We start from the raw sequence: 24,493 nt of genomic DNA, 5'->3' as shown, positions 1-24,493 counted from the left end.
GAGGAAGTTTTCCAAGCATATGCACATTTTAGAGTTTGCACATGAAAACCTGAAGAGCTGTCAGTGATTCCCTTAACAAATTGAGAACAGTCTCAGGGGCTCACAGACCACCAGGAAGTAGAACAGGTGTTGGCTGTCCAGGGGTCCCACATCCACTTAACACCGGATTGCACCACTGGGCTTTGGCTCCCCTGGAACTGGCTTTTTGGCATCCCAAAGGGTTAACAGCGCAGCCTCTAGCTTCCGGCCTTCCCTTCCCCAAGAAGTGGATTTTCAGTTTGGTCCCTGCCGGGGGTGGAAGCAGCGCCTCACCCCAACCTTAGAGACTTGGGTCCCGCCCAGCCCCTCCCCACCTGCGGCCCTCCCCCTCCAGGAATGAAGCTGCCACTACCCAGCGTATACCAAGGAGATGGTTTCATCTCCTTCCAAATCCATTTTGTGTCTTAACTTCTGCCAAGGATAAAAATTAAAACACTCACACACACATCACGCATGTATGCCAGGACAGAGCTCGAAGTTTAAACTGAAAAAGACCAGGCGGGGAAGGGAGGGGCAGGTCGCTGATCAAAGTCGGGGCCTGGAGACTTCCCTGGGGTCTGTGTAGCCCTGAGGCCCCTGCTGGCTACACCCAGGGTCAGACCTGAGCCGGTGTTTGCAGCATCTCCCCTCCTGTTCCTCCAACACCCATTTCATACCACCCCAAACGCTGCCCAGGGGGCCACAGAGCAGCCCAGCTGCCCGGCACTCCACAGGCTGGAAGCAGACTCTGGTCCTCACACTTGGAGAAGCCCGTTCCTTGCCAACTCCAACATGAATAAAAACAGTGCTTGGAATGACACGCGGGCCCTGATGGCACAGGCGGCTTGCGGACTGCTTGTGGCCACCCAGAAAAATGGGTCTGGAGCTGGAGCCTCTGTTCTTAGAGCCCTGTCCCCCCATACCCGGGTCTGCAGACACCTGAATCTGGGGGCCAGGCAGAGAGCAGCTCTGTTCCAGCTGTCTCCTGTCATCTCCTGCCGCTGACTTCTTCCTTCTCGGCCAAACCAGAAGCCCCTGCATTGCAGAACGATCACGCCTAACCTTTCACCCATTCAGGATCCCCCAGAGTTCAGATAATGGCCCCTTACTCAACTCTAAACCCCATCAGCTGCCCCTTTTCCTCCCCAAATGGTGAACTAAGTACTCACATCACTTACACCTGTCCGTTCTGACTCATACAATCCTTTGCCTTACAAGTCTATAAACACTTATTGAACACTCATTCAATATGAAGCTCTGTGGATCCAAAGATAAAGTTCAAGCTTTCTCTAAGAGCTCAGCACCTGGTAAAGGAGACACACAGAAACATCTCAGAGCACCGTGGAGCAACTGAGAATCAAACCCGAGGGCCCTGGGCTGGGGTTCTTTCTTTTCCATGCCTCTGTTAGGAAGGCATGGGAAGACTGGATCACACACTTCTTTTGGAAAAAGTACCCTTGTGGCGTTCATCCTTGTCCTATCTGCACACAGAGCAGAGTAATGAAAACAAAGTAGTATTTTAAAAAACTCTTTTGTCTTGATAATTGTTGAATCTGGGTGATGGGTACCTGGGGTTCATGATACTCTTCTTTCTGCTTTTGTGTATTTGAGTTTTTAAATAATAATGAAACTTGCTTTTTCAATAGGATGACTAGAACAAGATCATCCCAAACCTTCTCAGTCCTGCACCAACTTCCAGGACGCCCGCCCCTCCGCCCCCCATTGCCCCCCATGTCACCTCAGTTAAGCCAAATAGCACTGTCCGGCAGGTTTCCACGAGCGCCCAGGTTCTGGTAACGGAGGGCAGTATACCTCTCTTCAACCTTTAAAGGCTCCCTAGTGTTGGGCCAAAGAGGCAGCCCCACCCCTGAAAGGGTACTGCTGGCCGCAGACAGAAGAGGCCCTGAGGAGCCTATCTCCTTGGTGCTCTGGCTTGGGAACCTGGACCCCGTTGGCTGCCCCCCATGCCCTCTGCTTCCTTTCTGGGTTCCCTGTCCTGGATGGGCCTTCCCCAGAACCCTGAGCATATCTCACCAATGACAGGTCCGCAACGTTGGCGGGCTTTTCCCTGATGGCAGAACCAACCAAGTGCACAGGCTTCAAGGTCCAAGTGAAAGACCATCACTTTTCTCTGGACCTCCATTTCTCTGCCTATAAAATTCCCAAACATACCTAAGTGACACAGCTCTTTAAATAGCCAAACTCTCCGAGAATATGGGCTCTTGGGAAGGACTTATAAATCAGCAGCTTATCTCAAAAGCCAAAGTAATAATAATCATGATGATAATAATGGTGACATCTAGCACCTCCCCTGAGCCAAGGGCTCTTCCAATGAGAGAAGGCAGATAACGCAGCTCAACGTGAAATGACCTCTTGCTTGGATTTGGGAAATATTCAGAATCTAAGTTATAAGTGTCTTGAGGGCAGCACGCATGGTGCTCAATAATCTGTTGGCTGATCAACTGAAAGGCCACTCTTTAATGGTTACAAACATGTCTTTGGGGCCACGTGGAAAATGCCTGAAGAGGCATGAACAGCACTGCTCTAGGCAAGGTTTATTGCTGGGTCTTTGGATAACCAGAAACAGCTCAGTGTGGAAGCTCAGTGACTGAAGGGAGGCTGGCTGCAGCGGGCATCATGATTTTCAGAGGGTGGGAGACAGGTCAGAACCCCCTGCCCGGGGAAGGGTAACACACCTCATTCTGGCTGAGGTTCAGAGAAACAAGGCCTTGCTGCCTGTCCCCCATCTAGGCCAAGGGCGTTAGCGCTGGCACTTTGGTTAGTGTCCTTGTGTAGGGAGAATGAGTTCTGCTGCCTAACACTCCATCACAACGGGGCAGGCTGGTCCTCTTCACCTCCTGACTTTTTTTTTTAAGTTTTATAGTTTTTGCTCTTAAATTTAGATCCATGGCCCATTTTTAAATTTTATTTATTTATTTATTTATTTATTTTTGGCTGTGTTGGGTCTTCGTTTCTGTGCGAGGGCTTTCTCTAGCTGTGGCAAGCGGGGGCCACTCTTCATCGTGGTGCGCGGGCCTCTTCACTATCGCGGCCTCTCTTGTTGCGGAGCACAGGCTCCAGACGCGCAGGCTCAGTAGTTGTGGCTCACGGGCCTAGTGGCTCCGTGGCATGTGGGATCTTCCCAGACCAGGGCTCGAACCCGTGTCCCCTGCATTAGCAGGCAGATTCTCAACCACTGCACCACCAGGGAAGCCCCTACCTCCTGACTTTGAAAGCTGTAGAACTTAGTTGTTCAGGAGCCTCCCTGTTCCACGGCCATGGAGGCTTTTTCTAGAGAGGGGAGTCGGGCAGTGGTGGGTAAAATTGGGACCCTGCCCTGGTTTCCCACGGATTGTTCTGTAGAGAAAGTGCTAGAGAAAACCCAGACTGCCCTGGAGACTTCCTTCCACCAACATCGCTGGAGCTTCACACGTGTGGCAAGGCCACACCGTGTTTCCCTGCACAACCTGCCCTAACAGGCGACCACGCCGCTGGGAGGTCCTGGCCTGGCCCCCAACTGGACAGAATGCCATTCCTCGTACTAAAGGGTTATTTTTTAACACATCACAAGATATTTATAAACTCAGCATTTCTGAGATTTTTTTCCCCCCAAAATCAGGGAAAAAAAGTCCCATCTAAATGCTTCGTCAGATCATGTATTTATCTTTTGGTTTAGCAAACGTGGCCCCTGCTCCTTGACACACACTGCTTGGCTGCACCTACGGAAGCCGGTCTGGGATTCTCCCACAGGACCTCCTGGGGGGACAGCATGTGAGGAGGTGACTCAGGGATGAAGGCTGGATTTGGCAGGGAACATGGGTCTCACCCTCCCACGTTCAGCAGTTCTCTATCCTCAGCCTCCGCAGGCAAACTGTGACAAGGGCCAAGGCCTCCCATGTGTTGACGGCCAATAATCAGTCACAGCCTTCCAGATGCTGGAGCGAGACGCAGGAAGACAAGAGGGTGCAGGGCACACCACCCTGATTCCATAATTAACGACAAAAGCAAGGACGGCTTGCCTGTAGACAGTACTTCTCTGAAGAGTTTATGGAGCATTAAACACTCCACTGCATGAGTGCTCACAGTCTTGGTGACACACCTGGGACAAGTACTATTAGTCTCCTCTTACGCAGGGGACATGTAGGAAGAACCACTGGATGGCAGCCCGAGAGCTCGCGGCAAGTCCCTGAACAGGATACAGACGGGAGGGTGGGCTAGGCAGAGAGCAGACCAGAGGACGAGGTGGTAAGGACTGGGATCGCTGGCATGGAGTTTCTACCGTCTGAGAGCTGACTTCCCAAGGAGGCCGTGTCTTCTTTCTCCTTCTCACTGAACTCTGAGGCACCTGCCTGGTGTCCTTGGAAGTGAGGAGGTGCCAGCTGGCCTCAGCTCTTCGCTTATTGCACACAGAAGCAACAGAAGCTGGGGTCTAAGTCTCAGTCCCTGCTCCCCAGGGCTGGAACCCTCTTCACCTAGTACACCCCTTTCCTCTCAGCCCTGGGACGTTTCAGCCTGCTTCAACCAGATGGCCCACGTGACCCCCATTCACACGCACTTCCCTTTCCTCTAACTGTGGTCCAGAGTTGGAGCCGGGTTGGAGGAGCTCCTCCTGCTCTAGTTATAAAATCCATCATTATCCCTCATCCCCCGAGAGCCTCACTGTTTAATGACTGGTGAGGGCACTGAATACTGGGGTTCCTGCCACCCCCTCCCCCCCACCCCCCCCAAGGAATCCTCGTTTGTGAGGCTGACTGAAGAAAGAAGCACTTCTTGGCAGGGAAAACGTTCTCACTCTCTTTGCGTCTGATCAGTCTTCCTGCTTAATGACCACAAAACAAGCCCTGAAGCTCAGTGCCTCCCAGGGCTCAGCACAGACACCACTGGGGCTGAGACAGCAACTTCAGCGGCTGAGGGAGCTGTGGCCGCCGCCGGATGCGGCGTGAAGGAGCGCTGCCTGCCCTGTCTGCCTGGGTGGCTCACTTCCCCGCCGCTCGTCCAAAGCTCCGGAGCAAGTAAACCACACTAGCGAGGAGGAAGGCAAACGGCCCAGTGCTCCTCCTATCTCTCTACTTAAGAGTGCAACAGAAGGTCTGCACAGCCGATACTTCCAGATGCGGAACCAAAACACAGGCAGCAACTGACAGTTTACCAGTCTGGGCTGAACTCCAGTAGCACCAGCGCCAGGCGTGTCCAGTGGATGATGACACAGGGGGCAGCACTGCAGACCCGTGGGCTCTGGGCAGGTGGGTCTCAGCGCTGGCTGTGGGCTCCTCCGTTGTCAGCGCCTTGCACCCCAGCTGGCTGTATGGTGTGAGGGGGCATGGCGTGGGGAAGGCCATGTTTAAAACTGGAGGAGGTTGCTAAGTGAAAGAAGCCAACCTGGAAAGACTGTATATACTGTATGATTCCAACTACATGACATTCTGGAAAAGACAAAATTGCAAAGACTGTAAAAAGAGCAGTGGTTGCCAGGGATTGGGAGAGGGAAGGAAGGAGGGCCCAATAGGTGGAGCACAGGGGATTTTTAGGCAGTGAAACTATTATTCTGTCTGATACTATAACAGTGGTGGATATGTATCATTACGCATTTGTCAAAACCACAGGCTGTATAATGCAAAAAATAAGTCGTAATGTAAACTATGGACTTTAATTAATAACGATGTGTCAACATTGACTCATCAGTTCTAACAAACGCATTACACCAACGTAAGATGTTAGTAATTCGGGAAATTGGTAGGGGTTGAGGGGTATGAGGTAACTCCCTGTAATTTTCACTTAATTTTTTTCTATAAACCTAAAACTGCTTTTTAAAAAAAGCCTATTAATTTCTTTCTAAGTTAAAAAAAACCTGGAGGAGGAGGTCTGGACTATTCCCCAGCTCCCTGAGATGCTGTAGACGTTGGGTCCGGGGATCTTGGTAGTGTAATATCTCAGGCACGTTTGTTGTCAGCACAAGACCTCTTGGGATATTTGCCCCTATTTTTACTCTTCCTTAGCTTCTAAATTTAGAACCAAGCTAGAAATGACTGAGATGCAATTTGAAGTCAGATCTATCCCCCTCTGGGCAGACATCCAAACCTCCTATTCCTTGTATTTCAGGCTGTCAACTCTCCAACCACAGAGACAATTTCTGTCACCTGTGTGCCTACCATGGGGCCTGACTCCACCAGGCCCCCATAGGTGGGGAACTGAACTAGTCTCAAATTCATCCCGTGTTCCTCAGATGCAACAGAACTCCCATTCAACTGTGCAAACAGAAGGGAGCAGTACAGTGGATGGTCCAGGCACACTTAGGAAATTCCAGATGAACAACTAGACTATAAACTTTTGATGGAGTGAGGATGCCCTGGGCTTCTCTGCAGCTCCCAGCCTGGCCTAGCACAGTGCTGGACACAAAGTCCACACTCAGTAAGCTCCTCTTGAGTGACGCAGAAGGGCCAGAGAGGCACCCATTCTCACCCTCCCCTTACAGATGGAACAGTGGCACAGTGGCACATCCACGGACATTCCTGAAGTCAGTCACCTTGAGGAAGACAGAGGAGCTGAGCTACTTCCACTGCGGCCTAGCACACTGCTTTCCAGCGTTTCTAAAACAGACACCCTAATAGTACTAGAATTCCCTACCCCTCTCTCCCACATTCCCCCCATATACATATATACATATACCCAGAATGCAGTTTTCTTATATAAATCCTTAGGTAATTATTTCATTCTGTTTGAAACTCTTATTATACTCATCTTGAGATTCAGGAAAGACCTGTAGACTAGTAAAAAGAAAAACTGAGTACCAATTATATCCCAGAGTCTACTCCAGGCACTGGGGAGGTGGTGAGAAGCAAAATGAAGTCCCTGATCCCGTGGATCTTTCCTTCTAGAGGATAAGCAGGCAATAAGGAGATGAACAAGTAGAGACACGTCAGGAGGTGTAACGTTGAGAAAGAACAGATTAGGTTGAAGGAAGAGAGAATGATGGTGGGAGTGTGATTTAATAAAGGGCAGTCCAGTGAGGGTGCCACGAAGCAGACACCTGAATGAAGTGAGGGAGGGGCTGTGCAGCTATCGGGGAAGCACCTTCCAGGCAGCAGGCAAAGCCCCGGAAGAGACGCTGTTCTGCTTCGGCGGAGGAGCAGCAAGGGGGCCACTGAGGCCTGTGGAGCGAATAGGGGAGGTGAGGGCACTGACAGTGTGTGGCATTTTCTCTGCATGAAAGCAAACCATGGACAGTTTTGAGCAGAGAACTGACCTCGCCTGGCTCCTCTTTTGGAAGCTGACACTGACTTCTCCATGAAGAACAGACTGTGGGCAGGGAGGTCAGGGTTGGGTGGAGGCAGGGAGAACACTTAGGAAGCTACTGCAATAGACCAGGTAAGAAATGTCGCTGGAAGACAAGGATGGTGAGAAGTTGCAGGATTCTGACTACATCTTAAAAATAAAGCCAACATCATTTGCCAACTTCAAGTGGAGTATGAGAGAAAGAACAGAGTCCAAGGTGACTCTCAGGTTGGGGGCCTAACCAGTAGAATGGAATATGCTGAATCAGGGAAGAAGCAGAGGAGAAGGCTGGGTGGGAGCTGTCTTCTCAGTGACCAGGCCTAAAGATTGGTACCTACAGGGGCACCTGGGGCACAACCTTGCCCCACTGTGGGTTCCTCTCTTTCCCCATCTTCTCATTCCCTCATCTCTATAGAGCCTTGAGCCAGTGGGGGGTTCCATCAGTGCAGCCTTCCACCTACTCATCTTTCCAGCTGCCCAATCCATCGATAACTCTCCTTCCAGTCTGTTTTTCTTTCCTTTCCTTTCCTATTAACGGCCACCTTCTCCTGAATGTTCACAATGCATTTTGTGCGCTTTATATGCAGTATCTTGCTTTCTCTTTGCAACAACTTTAAGACACTAGGGTTTCAGAGTGGAGGTGACTAGCCCAGGGTCATATGCCTACCACCTGGCAAAGCTATGTTCAAATCCAGGCCTGTCTGGTTCCAAAGCCCGCCCTTCATCAGGATGCCTCACTATCTCCCACCTGGAAGTGGCCCCAGAAACATGGCTCCCTCCTGCAACAACCGTCTTTCTCCAGCACTTCCCCCTTTTTCTAATAAGATTCACTCCAAACCTCTGCTCTCTCAGATGGGGTCACCCCAACTCTCCTCAGACTCCTCTGTTCCTTCCTCTCTCAGGAAGAGTGCGAACCAGGATCCTCTTGCCACGAGAGCTTTTCTTCTCTCAAGTCCTGCCAGACCCTGAGGCCTTCACTGTCTCTTCCCACAAGAGAGGGAGAAGCAGCTTCTCTGGCAACAGGACCTAACTGCCTTCAGTTCAGGCCTCTGCTCTTAGAAGACAAACACAACCACAGAAGCAGATGCAGCCCTTGTGCCCAGACTCTGACCTCTGGCCAGTTCCCTCAAATGTCTTATCTCCCAGCTCATCTTGGGTGAGCACAGATGCCAGAGGCTTTTGAGGTGAGCAGGAACCTTCTGCATCAAAAGTGTTCCCTTGTGCCGTTTCTCTGCATCCTCATAGTGCCCTGAGAAGGCAGCTTGCGAGGATGGGGGGAGAGAGGCTCAGAGAGTTCCCATGATTTCCTCTGGGCTACCCAACTAGCTGGCCACATAATTATATCTTAAACCCAGGTATCCTGTACCCCACATCCCCCGACACACACACGCAAAGCCAGAACATCCTGGCTTCAGGTTTTCCACGTTTGTTAAAGAAAAACAAGGAACTGAGGGCAACTACATGCTCATGGCAGCCAAATCTCCCCACTCTCTGAAGCCAGCTGGGAGAGTCGGTTTTGCTCTGCAGGTAACGGCCTGTAGCATTCTTTCTGCTGGCTGCCCTGTATTTGCCTGGAAGGTACCATCTCCTGTCAGTTACCTGTCTGTCAAAGTTGCTACTTCCTTCCCCAGGGTATTTTTCTGCACAAGCTGCCACTTCTCCTAACCAGGAAAAGTACCTGCTGGGCAGAACACCTTCTCCCCCCTCACCCTGCCGAGGCTCAGAGGACCTTGATCAGACTTGCAGAGACCCAAGGCGCATATGGATTCAGCTGGCACCTGTAGTGGAAGCAGAGACTCAGACAGCCAGTTCAGATGATGTCCCAGGGGGAGCAAAAGCCAGGAGACACGTTCCAAGAGGAGACCCAAGACAGAGGCAGCTTTCAGCACTGCCCACGAGGTCGGACATCAGCTGGGCCTCAGGACCCGGCTTCCCTCAGGCTGCTGCTGTGGAACCAGTCAAAACCTTCCGGTTGTGGCCCCAGTTTTCAATTCACGTCTCTTAAAGCAAGTCTCATACAGGCCGCCACCTGCCCCTTGCACTCTGTTAGTTGCAAAAGAAACAGTTCTCCCAAGCTAAGGGGGCTCTACTTAGAGAGACTGAGAGGAGAGATTGTCTGGATACTTTTTTTTTCTCAAAGCCCAAGTTTTGGAGTCAGCAGCCCTGCCATGAAATCTTGGCTCTGCCACTTACCAGCTGTGAGACCAGAACAAGTCCCTATGATTATTTAGGCTTCAGCTCTCTTACCTGCCGAATAGGATCATGCTGCCCATCTTCACAGGACTGCTGGGGGGTTGCAGGGACAGTGCTCACAGGGCTTAGCACAGGGTCTGGCACACAGTAGGTCTCGCTAAATGGCAGCTCTCGTTCTCCCCGTCATCAGAAGGACGACGGAGGCAGGTGGGGCTGCCTCTTTGGCACTGGGATCTGCTGGTCTCGGCCTTCTCGGCCTGCCCTTCGGGTCCACAGCTGACTCCCTGAGAGGGTAAGGGAATGAAGGGCGCGGGAATGCCCGTGACGGAGGGCACCTGCTGCTCACGTGTGCTCACCCTCTTGAGGGAGAATCACCACATACATGTAAGGCTTGGTTTGTAAAATCAGGGGAACAAAAATGAACTCCATCACAATACTGCTTTCAGCAACCTGTTCTGTCCTTTTCACGCACACTCGGGACCTTTGTGGTGTTTCAGTGACGGGGTTGGTTGCCAACCTTCCTGTTCCCCTTTGGTGAGGAGAGCTGAGCTCCCCACCCCTCCCATTGTTGAAGACCACCCAGTGAAACGCGCTGGCAAGCTGCCACCGTGCAGGCAGGCGAAAGCCGGGCCTGACGACCCAGCCTCCATCTCTGCAACAGAAGGCTAGAGAACGACAGGCACCTGACTGCGGGCCTTTCACCTGGAGCCGACGCGGCCTTCACGATGGCCAGACCCCCAGCGCTGTCCAGAAGGGGCTGCAGGTGATTGTTTGGAAGGCCTGTACATTGCAAGAGCCATTAGACTCTAACCCTTGGCTATAACACAGCAGATTTTTATGTAACTTGTTCACTACAAAACATCCATTCATAATGACACAAGTAAACAGCCGTGAATTTCCATCACTTTATGTGGTCTCACTGGCACAAGTGGGTACTGTGCTGACTGCATGATGAAATCCCCTCACATGGGTGCAAGTACGTAAAAAAGGACAAGGTACCGTAAACACCTCTGTGGGATGACAGTCATCAGGCAGAAAAGCAGACAGCCAAGTCAGGAGGGGGCGGCGGGGGGAGATGCTTTGTGAAGCAATTAAGAGCAGCCTCTGCTTTCACAGAAAAGTAAGAAATCCAGAACCCCCCAATTTTCCTCTCCAATTAACTGTGACCCATACCTAATAAACCTGCTGGGACTGCAACGTTAGGTAAGTTCAGACTAGTAAAGGCACTTGGCTGGGACTATTCTGGAAAAATATTGGCAGGCCGGGAGAGGTGCGGAGTGCTCTCTTCAAGAGTCCAATTCCAGCCCAGCCTCCAAGGCCAACCAGTTCTACACTCCCTTCTCCTCTTACCTGTAGCTCCCATCCTGTGTGACAGCCACCTCTTAGCAGCCAAGGAGGTTCCTGGGCAACTGGAGAGCCCAACAACTTTTATTTGCCCCTAAAATAAACGTCTTCTCACTTGTTACTCTGGGAATAATTTCAGAGCCAAGCAAACCTACCCCAGACAGCAGAACAAAGGGCAAACGGAATTTAAAAGTGAAAAGCTGAATTCAGGCATGTGTTTCTAGCATTCTTAGCTAAAATCTGACCTGGCTGAGAAAGAAAAGAAGATCACAAATTTCTCCTTTTTCCCCTGAAAGCTACTCAGTAACTGCTTTTAGAAACTTGTCGAAGGCTCGCATTTCTGAGTTTCTGTATTTAATGCAGAGATTCCAGTTTTTAACTTTACTAAAATTTTAAAAAAACACTCTGAACTTGAAATCTCCTGTCTTAAGAATACTTCAGTCTATTATCCGCTGAGGAAAAGGAAGTTTGCAGGGAGAAAATAATGAACAACATACGGGCAGAGGTAAAAGAACGTTTCAGTCCTGCCAGCCCCATCTCTGCCTCTAGGACTTAGCCTGAGAGGCTCTCAGGCTCTCCTCCTTCCAGGAGCCTTTCTTCATGACCCAGTCCAAGCACTTTCACACTGCAGTTTGCATTGCCGTGCCCTGCATGTCCCTTCCCCTCAGTCATGGAATTCTGGAAGGCGTGGGCTCTGGTATCGATATTGAGCACACAGGGAGCGCTGAATAAAAGCTTGTTGAAAGGATGAAGGCTCCAACCTACACGAGTCATCACCCTCATCTTGTCCAATGCTGTCCAAACTCATTTTGGAGAAGAAAAAACATTTCTTTTCCATATTTTCTGCTGCTCAGCTCCTTTTGGATGATTTTTTATTCAACCCATAATATGTACTTTCCTGTTACTAACTAGGAGAACTAGTTGAGACTTTCCTCAACGTTTTCTCTGGCAACCAAGTTAAGTTGACTGTGTATCATTGGCTCTGATCTTTCTCCTACGATTTCCTCTTACTGCCCAATAACCCTGTCCCAAACATCAAAGGCCTTCTTTGAAGATAAGGCCAAATTCACCATTAGGAAAAGAGAAACTATTTCCTAACTTTATTTCAGAAGATGGTATGACACGGAATCCCTCTGGGTTTTGTGAGATAAACACCGCCCAGTACATCAGATGAGAAGGCATTTGCTGTAATACCATTGGTAGACACATAAACACAGGACTTTCCTCATCCAAACCTAAGCAGGACTTTTCCACAGCAGTCTTGGGCTCCAAATCCACAGTAAATGGTTTATAACCAACATGTTGAACAGAATTTGCCACAGGGAAAGGGGGGTGACATGGTCACGCCAGGGGAAAGAGGCCACCACAGGCTCTGACTATAACAGTATCCGAGCTGAACTAGAACCAGCTTGTCTAGTTCAGATTCCACTCAAAAATGGACCCTTCCAATACTGAAGGATGGGAAACACTCTTATCTTCAAGTGGAAACATAAAACATGAAAATATGACTGACCCAATAGGCTAGAGATATTAGACTATGGGCAGAAAACCTCACCTGCTTCTTCTACTTCATTGCTGATACCCTCAGATGGTGTGAATGTTGACAAGACTTCATGGGTCATGGGTTGCAGGAAGCTTGTTCTGGGCCTGAGGAAAAAGAAAGTGTCTCAAACAAAATAAATAAACACTTTGAAAGTATTTGCTTTTTATAAGGTGCATTGCTATAAACCAGAGTAATTCCTTATTAGTCCATTTTACAAATAAGAAAACAGAGAAAAAGCAGTTTTTCTAAACCATAGGCTTCCTTAAATCTCCAGTTACCTGGCCCCTTGCTAGAAATGAACTGAAAAATAGATGAAGGACAATGATTACATTGAAAACAGTCTGTTGCTCTTACAAAACCATTACCTTTGCATCCAGTGGTCCATTTTCACCAATATTCACCAAATATCTGTTAAGAACACATTATCAGCAGCCCTCATATGAAGTAAAGTGGGTTAACAGGGAAGGGGCTGGGGCTGGTAAGGCAGCACAAGGAGTGAATCCCCTCCAAAATCAAGGGTCGGCTAATAGATGGGTCCAGCTGGAGCAGAAGGGTCCTATCAAGGTAATACTATCATGAGATGAGACAGAGCCACATGTGAGAGGGCTAAGAAATTTAGATTGTAAGCTTAGACTGGGTGATGACTTTATGGGACTGATGGACGATGGGTGTTGGCGGGGGGGTGAGGGTAGGGGGGTGATGGGTAGACAGTGGGGAGTCCAGCCATGTGTCAGCAATTGTCAAAGGCATGAAGAAGCATGGTGGTGGCAGAAATGGAAAAGATGGTAGGATGGCGGAATAATAAAAGGAAGGGCAGGAGAGACTGGGCAAGCTTGGGGAAGGAGCTAACTCAGTGGTAATGGAGATTTAGTGATGGATTAGCTCAGTGGATTGAGTCAGTGTGAATGGAGTCCACAGGCAGAGCCAGGGGTCCAACCCAAGTTTCCTAATCCTCAGGGCAGTGTCACTTGAGGTGGATCCTTTAAGTCTTACTCCCTGATCCCACCACCCCTTCTTTACCCATTTCCAACCCTGAGGGCTCCAAGGAGGCAAGAGCCCTATTTAGGAAGGCTTTTTGTAAACATGGATTTCTAGATTAAAAACAAACACCCTCTTCCATCCCACCCTCCAGCCCCAAATCTTTGATTCAGCCTCATAAATGATGAAAATATTACATGTAAAGGCTCCATGTGGCAGCACTCTCAGCATTTAGGCTGTTCCCAGCAAGAGCAAAGTGGTTGGATATACCTGCTCCGTATGAGTCTTTGGTCAAAAGTGTAGAGCTGCTTCAGGGCTGTCTGACTACAAGAGTCTTTACTTTTATCGGAGCTATGTGAAAAGTATGTATGCACATGGATGAATAAAAACAGTTATAGTGTGGGTATGTGGTATAATGTATACCACATAATGTATACATTATGTATACCAGTATACCAGTATACTGGTATGTATACCAGTATAATGTGGGTAACTTTAAAACACATTTTTTTTTTATTATTACTAGATGCTTGTGCAAAAAATAAAAATTAGGAGGGGAGGGTCGTTTGGAGAACCATCCTTTGACTAAGAAAGCTTATTTTCTTGGGACAAAAAAGCTCCCAGTCTGGGGTCTGGTGTGCTATAAACTTTTGCTGAATTGAAGTATGGAGATGACAATAAGTTCCATAGGTTAAAGTAAATACACTTTAAAAAATGTAACAAATCACTTTCTTTTCTCTCCCTCCCCAATTTCCATCCCCCCTCCTCCTTATTTTGACAGATAGCAAGAAGGCTTGGAGTTTGGATGAAAGAAAGCAAACTCCCAATGTACAATATCTTCTGGTGCCAGGTTAATACTCTCTTACTCAGAGTACAGAAAGTACTGGAAGCAATTATCTGGTGCACTTGGGTCCTCTTCAGCTTCTATCCGCTTGTTTAAAAGACACAGAAAGGGGCTCCCCTGGTGGCACAGTGGTTGAGAATCTGCCTGCCAATGCAGGGGACACGGGTTCGAGCCCTGATCTGGGAAGATCCCACATGCCGCGGAGCAACTAAGCCCGTGAGCCACAATTGCTGAGCCTGCGCGTCTGGAGCTCCGCAACAAGAGAGGCCGTGATAGTGAGAGGCCCGCGCACTGCGATGAAGAGTGGCCCCCGCTCGCCGCAACTAGAGAAAGCCCTCGCACAGAAACGAAGACCCAACACAGCCATAAATAAATAAATAAATAAATAAATAATTTTTAAAAAAAGACACAGAAAGGAAAACCCTTATTCATTAACCATACTGGTGACTTTGTCGAAATCTGAACTCAGAACCCTAGGGTCCCATGGAATATTGTGACCACCAGCTTCACTTCTCACCATCCTTGCTTATACCCTGGGGATCCCTGGGGAAGTCAACTGAATTATCTCATGAGTAAAATCTCCTACTCCTTCTTAGGGTATGGAAACCACAGATAAGTTGCTGAAGAGAGCTAGGAGCCCAAACATTTGAAAGAGCATTTCAAAGAAAGGAAAATCTCTGGACCCATTTCGAGGATCTAAAGGAACAAAAATCACCCTCTTATTCAAGTTGGCCAACTAATCACAGCTAAGCAGGGTTCCCTCTATCCCACCCCCCACCCCCCCATCCCAACTGTGATCAAGGAACCAACTATCCTGGACTCTATCAACTTCCTCTCCTCAGTAAAGCCAATGCTGTGGCTTGGGCAATTTCTCCTGAGAAGCTGTTTCTTGCAGTGTTCCTCTTCTGAGATCTCTTGACAGAGGATGAATGAGACAGTGTCTGACATCTCAATCCTCAGATTTCATAGGTGTAGACAGCCTCCGGCCTCCTGAAGCGCCAAACTTTAAGCAATAGTTGCGGGCAGGCAATGTCAGCAAAGCGGCAACTCTTACTTCTTTCATTTTCCATACACTCGCTCCAAAAACTCATCCTGCAGGAAAATCATAACTCCACTTCTGTTTTCACCCTGCCTCTGTCCCACTGACCCCAAGGTGCTTCAAGATTACCATGGGAACCTTCTGGATTTCAATTATGAAACCATTAAAAAGTACCAATTATAAGACCTCAGAAATGTTCCTGGGAAACCTGTTATACCTCAAAATGGCCAAACTCTTGCCTCAGATTCACTTTAAGTTCAGAAAACAGGTTGGACAGATGTATGGGGGCATCAGTCCCCACCTTAGTCCAAGGAGACTGTTTAAATACTGTCATGCTGCCCTTGAGAAAAGGGAGATTGATTTATTGATTGTAACCAAAGGGATGAAAAACCATCGCAGGGCTAGGCTGCCTGCTTAGGGCCCAGTTGTGGAATAAATCAGAAATGTTTGTGCGTTCAAGAATTTTGAAAATTTCATTCATTCAATGGCCAGTGTTTGCAAAGTTCTGGGTAACAAAGATCTAGGTGACAAATGTGAGCTGGGTACAAGGCACTTGGAGGTGGCACAAGGGCCTGAAACCAAAACATACTTTTCACTCAGTCCATTCAAAGAGGCAACTCTGGGTCAAAAACTTATGCAAACCCATTTGAACTTGCTGAGAAGGGACGGGGGAGAGGCAGAACACCCCACCACGCCCAGAAAGTGCCTGTTTAGGATCGTTGGTGTGTGGTTTGGGTATTCTTAGCTCTACTGCCACATCTCTGGAGGCACACAACAACCTTTCAAGTAACCCTGCCACTGCAACCCCATCCCCAAAACAAAACTAAGCAAACAAATCCCTAGGGCTCCTTAAACTCCACCAGGTCTGCCTGCACCTCCAGCCCTCAAAATTCTCCTACCATCTGGAAGGTCAAACTAACACTGGGCACCCTGAAAGTTAAGCAGAGCCTTCAAAAATCCAGCAGAAAATTCTTCCTGGGTTCCTTGCCCTTCTCCACAGCCCCTTCCCACTTGTTCCAAAGGATCATTTCCCAACCTCTCACAGTTACACCAACAAAAACCCCCAAGAGAACAACCCCAGGAGGACGTTGTGCCCGCGAACACACACACACACACACACTTCCTCCCGACGCTGCCCCAAACCCACAGACACCTCTGGACACCCTCACTTCAGCCTCGGCCCTTCCACCCCTCTAGCGGGGGATGCTTTTCTGGGACTGTTTTGCTCCCGGTCCGTTCGGTCCCTCATTTCGGTTTAGTATATATTTTTTTTAATTTTTAAAATTTATTTATTATTATTATTTTTAAACGCCGAGACGGTAAACCCTCACCCCCTAAGAGGCCAAATGGGTGTGCGGTGGTGCTGTGTTATTTGCCGACCCCATGTGGGTTTCTCCCCAGAGCCCCGCGCTGGGAGCCGGAGACCGGTGTCAATCTCCGGGGAAGTTTGGGAGGCTGTCCGGGCCCTTCTTCCACCGGGAAGCTTCCGGGAACGACCGTCCAGACCGCACCCGCACGGAACGAGATGCGGCGCCCCCGGGCCCGGAGGCGGCAAACCGGCACCCCGCCGCCCGCCTCGGCCGCAGCCCCCCGCCGGAGCCCGCGGGCCGAGCGCTGGGACCCGCTCCCGCCGCCGGCGCGTCCCCACCAGCCACCCGCCGGCGCTTCCTCGGTATCGCCCGGCCTGCGGCCGCCTCCCGCCCCCTCCCCTCCCCTCCCCAAACCAACAAATAAACACAACTTTTTATGAAAAGAAAACAAACTTCAGCGACGTGACTCACCTCTGGTGCAGCCGGCTCCTGGGAAGGGTGAGCCGGGGCCCGGGGGCGCGGTGGGCGCGGAGAGAGCCACACAACCCGGTGCCGCACGGACACACAACCCGCTCAGTGACACCCAGGGACACACAAAACGGGAGAGCGGCGGCCGCGGGAGCAACAAAGGAGCCCCGGACCGAGAAGCTGCGGGCCGGGGAGGGAGGGCACGTGTGGGCGCGTGCGGCTGCGGCGGGCGTGAGTGTGAGTGTGTGTGCGCGTGTGTGTAAGTGTGAGTGTGCGTGTGCGCTCGCGGCGGCTGACACCGGCGGGCCGGGGCTCAGGGTCCCTGCGGCAGGAAGCGGGGGCCGCGGCGGCAGCAGCGGGAGGACAAGGCAGGGGACGCCGCGCCCTGCGCACCCGGTCCCTCCATATGGAAGAAGCTTTTTTGGATGACTGAACTCGCAAACAATTCCTTCTTTTGCTTCTGCCTAGGAGCCTCCCATTACCGCGCGAGGAGGAGGAGGGGGAGGGGGGGAGAGGAGGCGGGGAGGAGGGGGAGGAGCAAAGTGGAGCAAAGAAAGTCTTGGAAAGGAAGCTGGAAAAAAAAAAAAAAAAACCAGTCCCCCCAAACTCAGTTTTTCTCCTAATACCCATTTTTCTTTCTGTTGCGCCTGAGTCCCGTGCTCTCCCCCAACTTCACTTTCTTTCCGGTACCAAAAGCAAAGTCCTCCGCCTTTCTCCCACACCTACGGGCTCCCCGGAACCCCCAATTCTCTTTAGCTTCACCTCAGACCCTTGCTCTCCTATGCTATCCTTCCCTTCTCTTGCCCAGTCTCTTCTCCCCAAGTCTTTTTCTGACACCGCCCCCCTTCTTAATGGTCTCCTTCATTCTGCAAACAAATGATTGGATAAATCATTAAAAGTAAACTCTGTTGTTAAACGCGCCCCTACCCCCCGCCAAAATGGGGCAGCGGCTGTCGAGAAATTTATAAGGAAACCACAGCCGCAGTGCTACCTCCCCCGCGACCCACCCGGTGGGTCGGGGAAGGGAGGGTTCGCCGCGTCCTCCTCCGTTGACAGCGCCCTGCCCTGACCTCCATTCATCATCCCAGGATGGAAGAGCGAGGAAAAGGATGGGGGGGTGGGGGGAGGCGAGGTGGGGGTAGCGGCCACAGAGAAAAGTTAGTTACGTCCTTGTGCGCGTGTGCGTGTGAAGCCCTCCCTTTAGTGTTGGGCAAAAAAGCATTCAGAGTAGCGGTTCTCAAACTTGAGCCTGCATCAGAACCCCCTGCAGGCTTCTTGAAACACAGGCTGCTGAGCCCCACGCGCAGAGTTTCGGCTTCGGTAGGGTCTGAGGTAGGGCCGAGAATTTGCATTTTTAGTAAGTTCTCAGGTGGTGCTGATGCTGTGTGACCAGGGCCACGTTTTAAAAACTACTTTTCCACGGTACTGAGAAGTCAAGCACGTACGGAGTTGGTGGCAAATGGGTCTCCTTCTTAATCTGTAAGCGATGAGACACAGTGACGGGTCATCCAGTCCACACCCTTCTATTGAGGCTGAGGAGACCGAGACCCAGAAGGGTGAAGGCAGGGGTTCGCTGGAGTTTGTGCCAAAGTGGGAAGGAACCGTTCTGAAAGCTGACGGGCAGGCGGGGAGTGGGGAGAAGGAAGGTGCTGCCTCCTTTATGGCAGGAGAGCCGCCCTGGGAGGCAGCAAGCTACCATGTGGCTCTGAGAAGGTCACCTGAACTTTTGGGGCCTCAACTTTGTTTTCTTCAGTTTCTCATCAGTAAAAATGCATACTTTACACCAAGTATATGATTTTAATTGAACCTGAATCCAAAGATGTTTAAAAGGGCAACACAAACATCTCTTAATCAGTATGTTGTACTTTTTTTTTCTCATGCTTTTGGAAATCCAGGCATGAGCCAGTTTCTTTATTGATGTATCTGGAACGTTCAGCTCCACGTGCCTGGATTCTTGGGTCTGTCCCCAGGGGAAAGTGGATAAAGGGGGTGATCCATCTTCAACAAGGTGAAAAAGACTGTAAACTCCTTCTTTGAACTATGCACTTGTATTCTTTCCGCTCCTTTCTTCTCCAGTTCCCTCCCTCCTCACTTTCCTCCTCTTAATCTCCAACATTCTCCCCCTAACATTCTCCAAGGCCTATTTTTCTCTCCACTCGATGCCCGTATCAGCTTCCACCTTCTTACTGTCCTCCTCTAGGGCACAACTCAGGAGTACAGGCCTGGGGCCCATCCTGGGTACAGAACTCTTAATTTCCTAAGGGAATGGCCCAGCAGCCTTCCACTGCAGTGAAAACACTCCCTCTCCCCAGAGCCCCAGCAGAGTACTGACCTGCCTGTTTTTCAAAGATGACTCCGAGTACCACTCTCACTGATAATGTGGGATACCAATGAGGAAACTATGCATGAAACTCTCATGTTGATTCTTCTATATTCTTTTATATACTATTCATTGATCAACATCTCAAAGATGTCTCTTACCCCTTCCCATTGTCTTCTTCCAAAGACTTTCTCCTAGGACTCTTGATTCCCTCCATTCTGGCCTTTGGGTGTCCCCTGAACCCTGAGTCAACCAGTCAGAGCACAACAGAAAACAAAGCAGGTTGAAGTCCTTACCAACATTATTTGGCCAGGAGAAAGACCCCATGGCCTGTACTTCCCTCCATCCCAGGCTGCTCGTGTGGCTGCTCATCTTTCCCACAGAGTTCAGACAGAATGCAGATCACAGCCGAACTGAGAGGGCTTAATTCTGCCGCAGCACCAAGCACACTGTTGGCAACTCACATGTGTTTATTGTTTTTATGGCTCTTTGTGTTAACATAATTGTGTTTATTATTATTACCCCTGTAAGAACATTGTATCTCTGAACTCTCTCCCTTTGCCTGGAGCAAGTTCCTTGCCTAATTCTCCCTTCCCCCCTTTATTAGTTTTCCTATCCCTACCCGACTCTAACCGCCCAGCCATCTCAGAACAGAGTGTGGGCTTGTGATCAGATGCTCTCTGCTACTCTCCACTTTGTTCATGGTGATTCCCTCTGGCGTTTTGCTTCCTTGGGGGCTATCCGGGCCTCTATCAAGAAAGAAGCATTTAGTATGGAAGTGATCGTCACATTTATTATGTTGGGGGTGGGTAGGCAGGGATATAAGTTGCATATCACTAAACTGTGCAGAGTGAACTGGAAGGAATCACAGTGAGTGGCTTGAAGAGAGGGTGCTCCCTCCTTAGTGTGTTGTAGACACTCCATTTGCATCATACAGACAGGGAGCACCTTGGTGGTGAAGGATATCTGGAAAGAACTGTGCTGAGAAAATTACTAACACGTAGGCAAAGAGAAATAGGGACTTGATAATCTCCCCTCTGTTTTAATATAAATCTGTTTTCCTCATTATAAAATATGTTCATTGAAGAAAATTTAAAAAATACGGAAAAGCACAAAGAAGGGGGTAATTACCTTAATCCCACTACCCACGGGTAACAATGTTAACAGAGTGTTTTTTCTAGTCATTCTTCTCGTTTTTGTTTCTCATCATACAAATCCATAGTTCATCTTCACTGAGTATATGATTTTAATTGATCAGAACTGGAAGATGTTTAAAAGGGCAGCATAAATGGATACCTTTATTCAATATTTTGTATTTTTTTCTTATGCATTTGGTAACTTAGGGCTCAGTTTCTTCACTGATTCATCTGGTACTTTCATATTTTGTAAAATTGTGTTCACTGTATACACAAGTTGTGATCCTACTTTTTAAATTTAACATTGAAATGTGATTATTTTCCCCATGTCATTAAATCTTCTCCAAAGTTCAACTTAAACAGCTGTATGCTATTCAGAGAGGTTGTTATTTATTCAACCATTCTCCTATTGTCATGTATTTAGATTATTTCTATTTTTATTATGATCATGCATCACAGTTGACTAAACATCTTGTCATAAATCTTTATTTATAATTCTGATTATTTCCTAAAGGTGAATTCCTATGAGTAGAAGTTTTGGATCAACGGACAGAACGTTTTAAGGGCTTTTGGCTGCTGTTGCAAAACTGTCCTGTCGTGGCTCCAATATATATTTTCATCTCTCAGATCTCCACAACAATGAGATCATCAAATACAAGGCTCCAAGTGGAGACTTGATTGAATTGTCCAGTTTGGATGACTACACAGATAAAGAAAACAACTGCCTAATATTCACTACAGTGGAGACAATGCTCAAGTGGGAAGGGTGGAACAGTAATTTCTTACTGTGTGAGCTCAGTTATATTTATGATCTTATTGAACTTTCCCAACAACCCCCTGAGAAATAAACTAACATTTATTGAGAACTTACTGCTCACAGCCTCTGTGCTGGATTCTGTGTGTACCTGTGATCTCAAATCCCCACAGCAACCCTTTCCCGTAGGGTTCATTATCTCCATTTTGCAGATATGGAAACTCAAGTAACTTGCCTAAGATCCCTAGCAACTAAGTGGTGGTACTAATTCTGAAACCTGGGGTTTTTCAAGTGCAACCTATGGTTTCCCTGCAGCTGTTTCATGAGTTACAGGCTTCTTAGTGGAGTAAGAAAGGCATATTAAGAAGATGCTTGAATTTTGTCAGGCCATTAAGGAATCTTTTGTGGGCTTCCAAATGACTGTTTTTTTAATAGGACATCCAAATACATTCAAAGCGCTAAGGTGACTTACTAACTGTAATTAATAGAAGAGTCCAAGGATTGTATACCTTAAGAGAATGCTGTTCTGATGTATGAGTTAAGATATCTAGATTGAAGACTAGACATTAAAATTCACAGTACTAACAATAATAGGAAAACTGGCTTTCGTATACATTCTTATTCCCAAAGCTAATGTTCGAATAAAGACTTTTTATCTTGATCAGAGGTGCTAGAAATAAAATATTTGTGCGTCCAACTTCCTAGTTTCAAATTCTAGCTGTTGAATGTACACTTTTTATTTATTAAAGCAATATCTGAAAACATTTTCAAAATAAATGCAAAACTTAATTCATTAATTTATTATTAGGAAAATTAGGGAATTCCCTGGTGGTCCAGAGGTTAGGACTCTGCGCTTCCACTGCAGGAGGCATGGGTTCGATCCCTGATTGGGGAACTAAGATCCCACGAGGCACATGGCACAGCCAAAAAGAAAAAAAATAAAAAATCAAATTAGCCCTCATTTGCTCTTTAGTGGGCCATTAACTAGTTATCTGAGTTGGCCTACCTCTCCATGCTGTTTATCACAAGGGCTGCCCGAGAAGGAATGTGCCCAGTTGCTCCAAAATATTTGATGACTGAATGAAGAATGATGAATAAAAGTATAAGATTGACCTCTGCAACAATTAGTAAACAATGCAAGACAGTGTGTAATTAAACCCTAAATTGCAGGTTGAGGCAGGATTACAGGTGAGCCTGGTACAATGCCATCTACTCCCCATTCAAGTTGAGCTGGCTGGGACTGACTTCTGTCGTCCAGCGCTGCCAGCTCAGGTGTTCCTACTGGCCGTGTGTTCTTTGACTTTAAGGAATCATTCTCCAGATTCCCTTGAGGCTGCCAACAGACAAAGTACCCTAGGGGGAGGATGACATAAAAAAGCAAGATTGTGGGACCAATCTGGATTTGGATCCAGTCTTAAGCTGTATGAGCCTGGATACTCTGAATCCCACTTTCTTTATCTGTGAAAATTCAAAATAATATATATGAAGCATCTCTCTCAGTATATGACTCTTAGTGGGTCATCTGGTACAACTATATCAGTTGTTTACAGCTAGCACTTATTCTGATTGGTCAGTTCCAATGTCTTGACCATTATTTTACATATATATTTAATATAACCCTTGGTGGGTACTCTATAAGTGGTAGTTATATTAGTAAAAGTTTGAGTCAGAGGTAAAGCTAGGACAGAGAAATGGAAACTAGAGTAATCCAAGGCCATTTCCATGACCCATACTGCATGCTTGATTTTGTGCACTCCTTAAGTCTCAGACAAATGGAATCTGTCTATTGACACTGAGTTCTAAGAGACTCCATTTTTCCATGATATAAGATCCTCTGATGCAAGCACAGGCCCCATTTAGTCCCGAATGAAACCCCTACATTCGTCAACTCCCTCCATCCTTTCTCCCCCTGCCCTCCTCGTGTGTTAGGCTGAGAAACGTGGATCCTGGAGCTGCCCAGACTCCATCGGTCTGATATTGTGAGGCTGACGGCAGTGGAGGGCAGGAGGCGAGAGACTCCAGATAAAAGCAAAAACTCCAGGAGAACTTGACCTCAGAGCTTTGATACCGAACTCAGTGGGTAACAGCCTCCGTTAAATTTGTTCAGTCAGCCACTTAAGAGGGAAGGAGTTTCTCACACATCCTGGAAGGGTATTTAGCGATGAGATGCTTCCACGGAGGGGAATCAATGTTCCGGGGACTGAGCAGAGCAGAATCAAATGCCAAAGCTGCCATGGCAAGCTTAGAGACAGGTAGTGTGCTGGCTTGTTTTGCTCTCAATATATTATTTGCTTTCTCTTTCATGACTTACCAGGGATTTACTAGGACTTTTGGTCACAGCAACAGAAAACCAGCTGTGCCCCACCTTAACTCCCTCCACCCCACTTCTTTGGGTTTTGGGGAGTAGCCCTCAGGGCAGAGGTCATGAGGAAGAAAGGGGAGTTGAGAGGAAGACAGAGTTACTGGGCTGGTGATGTTGTATGAGCCTCCCCACTACCTCTCCAACTCAGATTCAGAACCCAGATTCATCTTCTTTGCCTTCTACTGGTTGGATTCATCAACTAGGAAATGGAATCATTTGAGGCTTGGTGGGCCCAATTTGAGAAGCACCTTACCTATGAACCTCTGCCTGGGATAAGGAAGGACTAAGAAAATGAATCATACAGCCCACTGATTCTCTTATTCCTTAAAAAAAAAAAAAAATCCATAAGCCTTGTCCTTATTTATCCAGGAGAGGTGAAGACAGGATCAGTCATGTCACTACCTTACTTAAGGTTTATGAGTGGCTCCCAGCTCCCTTGGTATAAGGGGACAAGTACTCCCCGCTCTGGTCCAGCCCACCTCTCCAGCCTGGCTCGCCCGTGGCCCACCTACCTGTATCTTGCACTCCGGCATCTCCTTGCCCCTCCTCAAAGCACCACACTTTCTCATGCTTCCAAGCCTGCCCAATTCCGTCTTCTCTGACTTAAGTCTTTTCTCCTCTTTTGTATTCACCTAACTCCTACTTACTCTTTAAGATTTTCCTCTAACATTACCTCCTCTAGGAAAACTTGCCTGAACCTCCCCTCCCCAATTCCACTTGTCCTCCATGGACCCCTCTTCTTACCTTTATTACAGCATCTATCATGAGCATTGTAGTGGTAACTGTGGGTCCATCTGACTTCTCCTCTTGACTGGAATATCTTCAAGCACAAAGGCGATCCCTGCTTCATCTTTGTACCTCCAGTGCTTAGCCTGATACCTGGCCCAAAACGAGTGCCCATATATAAATACT

At 48.4% G+C, this 24,493-nt stretch overlaps 1 protein-coding gene across 11 annotated transcripts in view; it reads right to left on the bottom strand.

Moving 5' to 3' along the window:
- Nucleotides 1–24,449, bottom strand: part of BOC (BOC cell adhesion associated, oncogene regulated) — an 86,026-nt gene extending 61,577 nt beyond the window's left edge. For 2 of the 11 annotated variants that reach the window (XM_082394648.1, XM_082394649.1), the window contains exons 1-2: nt 17,013–17,512; nt 12,383–12,474 (exon numbers count right to left, since the gene is read on the bottom strand). The gene's annotated coding sequence lies outside the window, so the exon portion shown is untranslated. Of the gene's footprint in view, nt 1–8,968; nt 9,069–9,537; nt 9,768–12,340; nt 12,475–17,012; nt 17,552–24,325 lie in introns of those variants that run through there. The other 9 variants (XM_082394652.1, XM_082394653.1, XM_082394655.1 and 6 more) reach the window with 9 other exon arrangements.
- Between the last annotated feature and the right edge of the window lie 44 nt (nt 24,450–24,493).

Source organism: Balaenoptera borealis, assembly GCF_965194805.1.
Source record: "Balaenoptera borealis genome assembly, chromosome: 5".
Taxonomy (NCBI): Eukaryota; Metazoa; Chordata; class Mammalia; order Artiodactyla; family Balaenopteridae; genus Balaenoptera; species Balaenoptera borealis.
This window is presented reverse-complemented; position numbering and strand designations above follow the sequence as displayed.